The following is a 10,078-nucleotide window of genomic DNA, read 5'->3' on the forward strand; positions in this document are numbered from 1 at the left end:
GAACCATCGTATTGGTCTCTATAGAAAATAGAAGAGTCAAATAAATGAACTCTAGGTGTGAGCCATCAGATCTCTTACATTCAAAAAAAGAATATTTTATGAGTTCATTGCACTATACAGAGCTCAGCAAACTCTGCAATCTTTCATACAAGCTCATCGCTTCAGTGCCTGGAAAATTGTCAGAGTACATCTTTACATAGTGCACAAAGCAACTAATTAGTTGTTTTGTTTTGACTAAATGTTTTTTTATGAATGCTCTTTGTCATCATATTTTAATGTTGTCTAACTAAAAAAAGTAAGTTTATGTTTTTCCATTCTAATTCCCTTTCCATTCACCCTTGTGCTGCTGAAGTAGACATCCTTAGATGCCTCAGAGCATGAGCGGATAGAATCCATTTAGCTTGTATATAATAGGCTTGCCCATACTTGATATACAAAACAATTTCCATAGGCACAGATGACACAGCTCTGTGATGCAGTACAAGGTTTTGGACACAGGGTGGGGATACATATTCACATAAACAATTCTAAATCCTTCTAACTTTTTTTTTTTTTAACAAGGTCTGCAGCTTGTAGCTGTCCAAATACATGAGCAGAACTAGTATAACAGCCAGATCAGTTCACATCAATATTTTTATTGGCATTTCTTTGGGAGTAACTAATTATTTCATTTAAAGGTATGGGCACAGGTGGGGAATCTGCACTTAATCTTGAGAACAAAAAAAAAATGTTCTCTTTTATCATACATAATCATTTGTTGGAAAAGCATCAGTACAAAGCTTTGAAACACTCAACATCCTTGAGAATTACTAATTCTTTCGTCATTTGGTTCAAGAAATAATGCTGTCTAGGGCCATTCACATATACTTATGTGGATAAAGCACATTAAGGACAAGGCCCCATTCATAACATATCCCACAAATGCTTGGTTCCATATTCCAGTAAAACTTGCTGGTCAGGATCCCTTTCAGATGTCAGAAGGGATAGAAGCCAAATGCAAGACCAATAAACATGATTCTATTCCAGCCAGTATAAATATAGATATAGCCTTACTGGATCAAAGAAACATTAAATTCCATATTTTTGTTCCAGTGAGGCCAAACTGATGCTTCTGGAGGAAATCCACTGGAAGATGATAAGGCAGTGTGATCTTCCATATTGTTTGCCACTAGCATCTGGATTTCAGATTCAGTTTAATTATTCCATCCTGAACATTCAGTTTCCATGTCCCTATCCTAACCAGTGTGGAGGAGGGGGGGATCCAATGTATTGGGACTATATCTTTCAGAATTCCCAGGTAAACCAAACATATCTGGAAACTTCCAGGTTGGTGAAGGGTGATCCATGTACTTATCTATAAATATCAACAGGAGTTTTCAAATCATGGGAAATAACACTTCCAGTTTATTCTATATTGATCAGACTCCACCTCAAATATTACATCCAGTTCTAGGCACCACACTTTATGGAGATAAACATGCTAGAAGAAATTGAGAGAAAGACAACAAGGATGATCAAGGAATAGTAGCTAAGACCTCTAAATACAAAATGAAAGAACTGGATAAGTTCAGCCTTGAGAGGAAAAGACTCAGGGGATTCTCTAAATACCTAAAAAGATGTCACACAGAACAAGATCATGCAAGATATGGATGTCAAGTTATGAATGTTAAAAAGAACTTCTTAATAGTAAGAATGATTCCACACTAGAACAAATTATCCAGAGAGGTGGTTAGCTTCCCTTCAGAGGATGATGATGGTGATGATTAACATTTGTAGACCACTGAAACTCTAAGGACTCTCAGCAGTTTACACGATGCATACAAAAGAATATGCAATGGACAAAAGGATACAAAAGAATGTGTTCAGAATCTGGACAGTCATTTGTTACCGAAGATTTAATTGATTTTAATTCATTAATTTATTTATTTAATTAAATTGAGAGTTCTGCACTCAGCTGGAAATTGGGTTTGGTGGTCCAAATCTATAATTCTATAAATTAGTAGCAGTGAACAAAAACTCATAACTAAGTAATCTGAAGCTGATTTTCTGTTGATGCTCCTATTTCTGGGATGACTTAATAAATAATTTAATATTTTATTAATGATTGCTATCTGGAGCTTGGAACTCCATCTGAGTGTTCTCTCTTGTTCTCTCTCTCTCTCATACGCACTCACACAAACTCCCCACTGGTATGACATATTTATACAATATTGGCTATCTCCAGAATCAAAGTTGAAGCATTAAATTGGAACTATGGAGGTACTGCTTCCTCTCCTCAATCAAGTGTAGGGTTTTTTGTTGTGTATGAAGTGATCCATACATGCTGCCTTGAGATTCATGGAATAAAGGCAAAATATCAAGATTATTCATTTATGCTTATTGGCTGTTTTACTAATTATATACAACATCTTAAAAACTAGTTCATACTAGCTGGCATTCATTTTTAACAAAATAAGGTGAAATAAGAACAAATTAGCAGTGTCAAAAATAAGCCAGTACAGCTAAAAGACTCTGCAATAAAGAGGTAAGACAGCTCATTCATAAGAGTCTCCCACCTCCAGGTCTGGTTCCTACTTGACAACTAGGAGGTGTGGCCATGGAAACACCCAAAAAAAATACATGAATCACAGATTATTATCAATGGTCAGCTTAAGCTTTGGACAAATGTATCTAGCAGCAGGCAAACATTCAATAAGTACAGTAGAAGGAAGTTCAGAAACTTCCCAACCACTTTTCAGTCTTTGGTGGAATACTGATTGAGAAAAGAGTCAGCTAAGTCTTTACCTCATGAGCTTCTCTTACTGAAATCCCATTGGTGCAACCAATAAGATTTGCTAGGTTAGACAATTTTAAACACTAGGCTTTGGGGCCTATTTTTAGATGGTGTGTTTTGCAACCTTCCTGCCTATTTTGCTGATTAATGCCCTAGACTTCTGCTATAAATCTTACCCAGCTACTTTTTTTTTCTTTTTCTTTTGGTAAAGCCCTATTTGTAGTAAATAGCACTTTTAGCAAAAACAGTTTATGGATGATTCAAAGGGAGAAAATGGTGATGGGAGTAAAGGATTAATCCCCTCCCGATATGCTTCTATTTCAATTTGTAGCTTCCTTATTTAAAGAGAAAAGCTGAGTATGCTAAAAAAAATGGGTGCTGAAAATAATACGTAATACTGCCAGAAAAGTTCTCATGGCACAGAGCTCAAATGCTTTGCATTGTTCACCATAGCTGCTGGAAATGTTTCAAGTCCATGTCCTACTTTAATCAGCCAATCCACTTACACAAAAATCAGTAGATGTATCATTTAAAAAGAAAAAAGATGGTGCAAAAAACTGTATTAACTTATAAAATGAAAGCATAGAAACAATAACTGTAATTTAAATAGATATCCATTATCTCTCACAGGAAAGATTTTCCTGTGTGCCTCTTGGTCAGTCCATTAACAAACAGGTCCAAAAGTTGACGGGCAGCTTCAAGTCCTCTGTTTTCCTTCCTTATATTTATTTAACAATAAATTGGACTTGGCCAAACCTTCAAATAGAGGACTGTTTCATAACAAAGGATGCAAGGCAGCCAACTCCTACTTCTTCCTCCTTTTCCTTTCATTCAGTTTAGAGATTATTGTTCTGTTTCAGGCTAAGCATGCATGCAGTGTCGAGTTACTAGTAGCTTACTTCAAGTTGCAAACAGTTACAGGCAATGGTAGCCAAATCAACAGCATGCATGCACAACCACATGCACCAACAATACTTACAGGAAAGCCAAGTCTTACCTGAGCAAGTTTAGTCCAAAGCCAAACCAGCACAGAAATAGGACAGGCCAGAAACAATTAAGGGTTCAGACCTCAGAGAAGTATATTCAGCCAGTCTGGGATCAAAGAGCCAAGGTTCAGGAAGTGCACAGGAATCATGGACATGAAAACAATGGAGCCAAGATTGGAGTGGTTGTTCCTAATATAGACCAGCATGGGTGTGGCTCAGTTAAGGTCATTGCCACTTTTGTTTCTCAAGGAGCCCAGCAGAGCATCTCTGCTCAGCCCTTCAAAGTTCTCAGTGTATCCTTGGACTGGGCTGTCATTCTGAATTGGGACCTTTGTCATCTGACTTATCCTACACCTGCTCTGGATTACTGCTAGTTGAGTCAGCCTCAGGTGGCTGTTTGCTTCTCAGATCCTGAGGCTGACATTCTGTAAGTACAATCTCCTTTTCTGAGTCCTCTGAGATAGACAGACATCTCACATGTACATGCACACACACACTAATTAAATAACTTCAGCTTAAGGATAGAAAGGGGAGATGAAGGTGATCAAAAGAAGAAAGGAAGCTCATTTGATTAGCAGGACAGGGAACTCCCCCCCCCCACCTCCTGACACAAAGATTACTTATGAGCAAGAGGTGAAGGAAAGAAGGCATGAGGTGAGACAGGCCCCCTCACTCCAGGCCTTTCGGAGGGACTTAAAGACATGGATCTGCCATCTGGCCTGGGGCAGGGAGGGAAGAAATCAGAATTGGGGTTGGCTGGCCCCTTAGAGGTATGCTGTGGCCCCAACGGCCTCTTGGATTTCTTAGCTTTTTTATTTTTTAATGTTTGGTTTTATAACTTTTAACTGTATTCATGTTTTTTAGTATGTTGTAAGCCACCCAGAGTCCCCCATTGCGGGGAGATGGGCGGGGACAAATTAAATAAATAAATAAATTCCAGAGCAATGATTGGCAGCTGAGTCAAAGTGGTGTGAAGAGCTACATTTTCACCAGTGAGGAAAAATTGAGAAGCAGTTTGGAGATCTGACCCAAGGGGAGAAAATTACTCAAACAAGGGGGAGAGGAAAAAAGCACACTGAAGATCCATGGCCATCAGCAAGCAGCCAGCAACACGAGACACTGACAGACCAAATTAGAGTGAGTGCATTATGGAAGGGAAAAGAGGGGAACTGTTTGGTTGCTGGACTGTTCATTCAACAGCTCAGTACATTTTAAAATTCCTAAGGTACCAGGGTATATACTATTTCTAATTATGTAAATACATCTTTGTGTTAAGCAGAGGTTATATTTAACTCTAGATGATACAAAATTGTGACTCTCATTATAGCCTTGTTTAATTTAGCAAGGAGTGAATGCATTTTATACCCCATCACATACCATGTAATTTATATATTGTTAACACAATGTGATTTTCTCCTCTTCTTCATTTATGACTCCAAGCTGGCTGGAAAGCTTAGGGCCATTTCAGAGCAAATGTTGACAATATATGAGGGAGTTTCATTCTATTAATGAAAGCATACAATTGAATTTCAGTTCATGTTTGGAAAAGGGTGTGTATGTACATATATACACCCATACAGGTAATGTTATTATTCCATATATGTAATTTGATCAATGGCAGAGTTTATTAATAACTGTGTGTTCTTCTAAAATATCTGCATGATGTATTGTCGAAGGCTTTCACGGCCGGCATACAATGGCTGATGTGGGTCTTCCGGGCTTTGTGGCCGTGTTCTGGAAGTTTTGTTTCCTAACGTTTCGCCAACACCTGTGACCGGCATCTTCAGAGTGCAGGAACACAGACAGGAGCAGTTCTCTCTGTGCCCAGGGTGATGTGACCCTTTTGTGGGTATTAATAGAGATCTGGGGGGGGGGAAGGGGGGATTGGGGGTGTGTGGGGGGGTTGGGTTGCTCCTGCACTCTGAAGATGCCGGTCACAGGTGCTGGCGAAACGTTAGGAAACAAAACTTCCAGAACACGGCCACACAGCCCGGAAGACCCACACCAGTCATTATCTGCATGAGTTTTTATTTTTAAAGAAATCTCCGGATTTAAAGCTGAATGTTCAGTTTGGATAACTATGTCATGTAGCAAATACTTCTTTGAACAGGATCTCTTTCTAAAATCTTTATCACATTCAGTTTACTTCTCTCTTTCCCAGTTACATCTCAGTAAATTATTATTCTGGTTATTGTTCAGGTGGCTTCACAAACTTAGACTCTAGTAAACAAAAGGGTTCTGCAACTAAAGGAGCATTGAAGGATAACAGCTATTGGGAGAGATGCTAAATGGGTTAGACAATCAGGATTATTTCAAAAAGCCAACTGTGTACCTCTTTATAATATTGTCAACATGAGGAGAATTTATTTAAAATAAGGGACTGTTCCACTGGTCCTGCTCTTGATGACAAGTACTCAGCTGCACAAGAATCCCTGTTCAGCATCCTGTTTCTTGTACAATCAAAAGGCAGGGGACAGCAAGGTCTAATATGTCAGCTTGCTTCCAGTTGCCATTGCTGATCATAAAAGAGTAACTTCTGAAATGTCTACTCTTGTAAAAAAAAAAAAAAATCAGGATGTACACTGAATATTTGAAGGTGATTTATACATTCAATTTTCTGGCTTTGCAGTTTCAAAATTGTTGCAGCTTTTTTTCTAAAGCTGGAGTGGGAGGTGAAGGAATGTCTCATATTCTCATGATTAGGCAGCCAAGACGTTTCAGTTCTTCCACAAGCCTTTCTTATCAGAGTGTTTTGGGGAAATGCTACTCTGCTAGTTGCATCTTACTCTTTTGCTAGAGTTTGGAAGAATGAGAGAAAGAGTGAGAAAGAAAGATACATGCTGCTGCTCTTTTTTAAAACTGCTTTGCTTTTTCTTGTTTCAAAAATAAAAGTAAAATCTTCAAACTGAGCTTGACTTGAATTTCATAGATACATCAGTTTGGTGTAGTGGTTAAAGTGCTGGCCTGGAAAGCAGGAGATTGTGAGTTCTAGGCCTCCCTTTGACATGAAAGCCGGCTGGGTGACTTTGAGCCGGTCGCTCTCTCTCAGCCCAACCCATTTGACAGGATGGTGGTTGTGGGGAAAATAGGCAGGAGTATTAGGTATGTTTGCCAGCTTGACTTATGTCAGGATAAAAGTAATAATGCAGCTTTCTTTGCTACAGTACAATGTTTTTGCCATTGCCATCTTCTGGGATGTTTTTCCAAATATCCCAGTTTAACCTACAGCTCTGACATTTCCTGGTAATCTCCCATCCAAATACTAATGAGGCCAGAAAACGATAGCTACAATATTTATGCATATCCTTCTATAATTCAAGGTATATTTGTCCGAGCTATTACTCTCTTTGTCCTGTCTGTCTGCACTTCATCAACTTTTTCAGCTGTCTTTTATTCTTCTCTTATTCCTTCTACTCCCTCTGGAAAAAAACAAAAATTATTCCTATTTTTCCCTTTCTGCTGCTTATCTGTTACTGTCTTTTTAATTAATTTAGATCTGATATAGTGTGCCTACTGTTAGTCTGTTGCAAATAATAGAATATTTACATCATTGTAATAACGCTCTCACTCGAGCCACAAATGATCAAGCTCAAATTATCATACTTCAGACCTATTATATGAAGACCTAGCTCTCTGGAGAAGGTTCTTGATGCTGGGAAAGGTGAAAGGAAAGAGAAAAGGACAACCAGCAGCAATGTGGATGGACTCAGCTACAACGGCAATGGGTGCATCCTTGGAAGACCTGAGGGACCAGATTAGGGACAGTTCATCCTGGAGGAAATCTATCCATGTGGTTACTAAGAGTCAATCTGATGGCACATAATCAGTCAGTAATAATACTTATCGATTATCCATGAGGTCGTATCAAAATACACATACAAGACAATTAAAGGACCATAACAAAATATAATAAAAGGCAAACCTAGATGAAAATACAATTAATATTTCTGTATCACTCCTACAGTTTACCCCAATCAGATTCATATATGCAGCTCTCACTTGTTCTCTTTACTCAGATAAAAGGGCATATTGTTTATAATAAATGGATTCTCACTACACATAAAATGTGCTGTTCTAATATAGGGATCCCAATAGGCTGTTCATCTAACGTATGGTTCAAGATCTCACTTTACTATACAGCTGACTTCCAAGTAATATATGTGCTATGTCTTCAATCTCTGGAGCATCCCAAATACATACAGTATACATTCACAATAGGGAACTTGGTTAAACCTTCCATATTTAACCATTGTATTTAACTGCTCAAATCTCATTCAAGTAACTACCCTCCTGAGATACTTGGACATTTTTGTATTTAGATATTTTTCAGTTTGAAAGGTGTGTTTATAATGGCTCATCCATTTCATTGTGCCAGTGTTACTGAGGATAGCTATATCTCTTTGAGCTTCTATATCCAAGATTCTTTGTGCAGCAGTCTTTTTCACTTGTTGTCCAGAGACAGTTGAACAAGAGACAGGGAGGTCACAACTCCTAAAATAATATGTAAATTATACAATCCAAGAGGTCACTAGTTAAGATTTAGTCTCTTCTATCAAACACAATTTTGGGAATCTATCAGTTTCCATAGAATTAATTCTCCACCAATAATTCTATGCCATAACTTGCTAAGTAAATAATAAAAAAATACTGTAGCAAAGTATTACAATACGTGTTGAGTTCCTTAGGCATATGTACTTCAGGATCCTTCACCAATCCTGATAAGACATTGATGTATAGATTAAATAGCAAATATGCACCCCTGTCTTACCCCTTTGTAAATATTAATCCTACTTGTCATGGCTCCACTGACCCCAAACTGCACTCTCAAGCAGGTATTTGTGTAAAGGACTTTGCTCAGTACAAGTATTGAGAATAGTCAATTTCCTACATAGTATTTCTGTTAACTATTTCAAACACTGCACCAAGATCTATAAAGGCAACAAACAATTGCCTCCCTTTGCTGACATATTTAGTAATTACATGATTCAGGACAAAGCAATTATCAATAGTAGACTTATGCTATTTAAACCCAGATTGCTCTTCTGCTAGAATATACATTTCACTCAACCAGCTCTCAATTTTGCTGAAGAGAAACTTGGCATATATTTAGTCCTATCTATTAGATTAATGGGCCTGTAATTACTAAGATCCTTTTTATACCCTTTTTTATATATAGGAACTACAACTGCCACCTTTCCCCCAACTGGGATATGGCAGGTATTATTTATATGTGTGAATAACCCCACTAAGAGAGGGGCCCACCAGTCGGGATATCTTTTAAATAGCTCAGACAGTAGAAAATCATCCATTGCCAAAGCCTTTATTGTTGTTCAGACTTTTTATAATAGACGTAATCTTTGTTTCTAAAACTTGTTTCTGGTGGAATACACCTATATATGCTATTTAATAACTGTTTCTCAACAGGTTCCAAGAGAGCAAACAAATGATAATAATTTTCCCAATCCTCATGTGAGATTGATACAGTGAATACATATCTTCATTCTTTCAGGATTCTTGCCACAGAGTGCCAACATTTAGCCAAATTATGGCTTCGTGCTGACAGCTCAAGTCCTGACTAAACTGAAGCAATGTAATTTTTTTTATTTAGTAAGCTTCTTATATTCTCTTCTAAGAGACAGCATGTTAGCTTGTATACATAAAGAAGGATACTCTGTGCTAATCTCATAGCTTCATGCAACTTCCTTTTCATCAAATGATGTTTGTTGTCAAACCAAGAAAATACATCTGTAGAAAAAATTTTAGAGGAGGATTTAGTTATTAGGTGTTTCCTCAACATATAACAAAAATTTGTCGAGGTGTTGAACACTGACTGCCAATCAACTGTGGGTGATAGAACTGTAAAAGCCCAGATGATAGCATTCTCCAGTTTGAGACAACTCAGTATTGCCCTGGTGTCTACTTTAGACCATATTAGCCTTCTGTCCTGACTCACCTCTGAGTTAGATGTAACTCACCTATCAGCCATGAAACTTTCACCTGAATGGCCTAAGAATTTCACACCCAGTGGCTGATGATAACTTTCTCCTCTCAGATAGACAAAGACCTCAAAGAAGAGATCAGCTTTATTTTTCAATATATAAATAAGGTCTAATATACTAGAATGGTCTGAGCAAAAGGTAAATAGGTATACATAATTATTATCCTTGCCTCCCAAAATGTGGAGATCACTTTTAAAAATCAGCAATGTTACTTTTAGTATCTCTTGATATCAATGAGGGTGATTATTAAAAAAAAAAATCATCTGGGAATTCACCAGATCAGGCAAAATCATGCCTGATTAGAGTGGAGTAATTTAGCA

The sequence above is a fragment of the Python bivittatus genome, unplaced genomic scaffold (genome assembly GCF_059951505.1).
Source record: "Python bivittatus isolate LINGU-HERP-01145 unplaced genomic scaffold, Pbiv_v1 ctg000700_np1212, whole genome shotgun sequence".
NCBI classification, from domain to species: Eukaryota; Metazoa; Chordata; class Lepidosauria; order Squamata; family Pythonidae; genus Python; species Python bivittatus.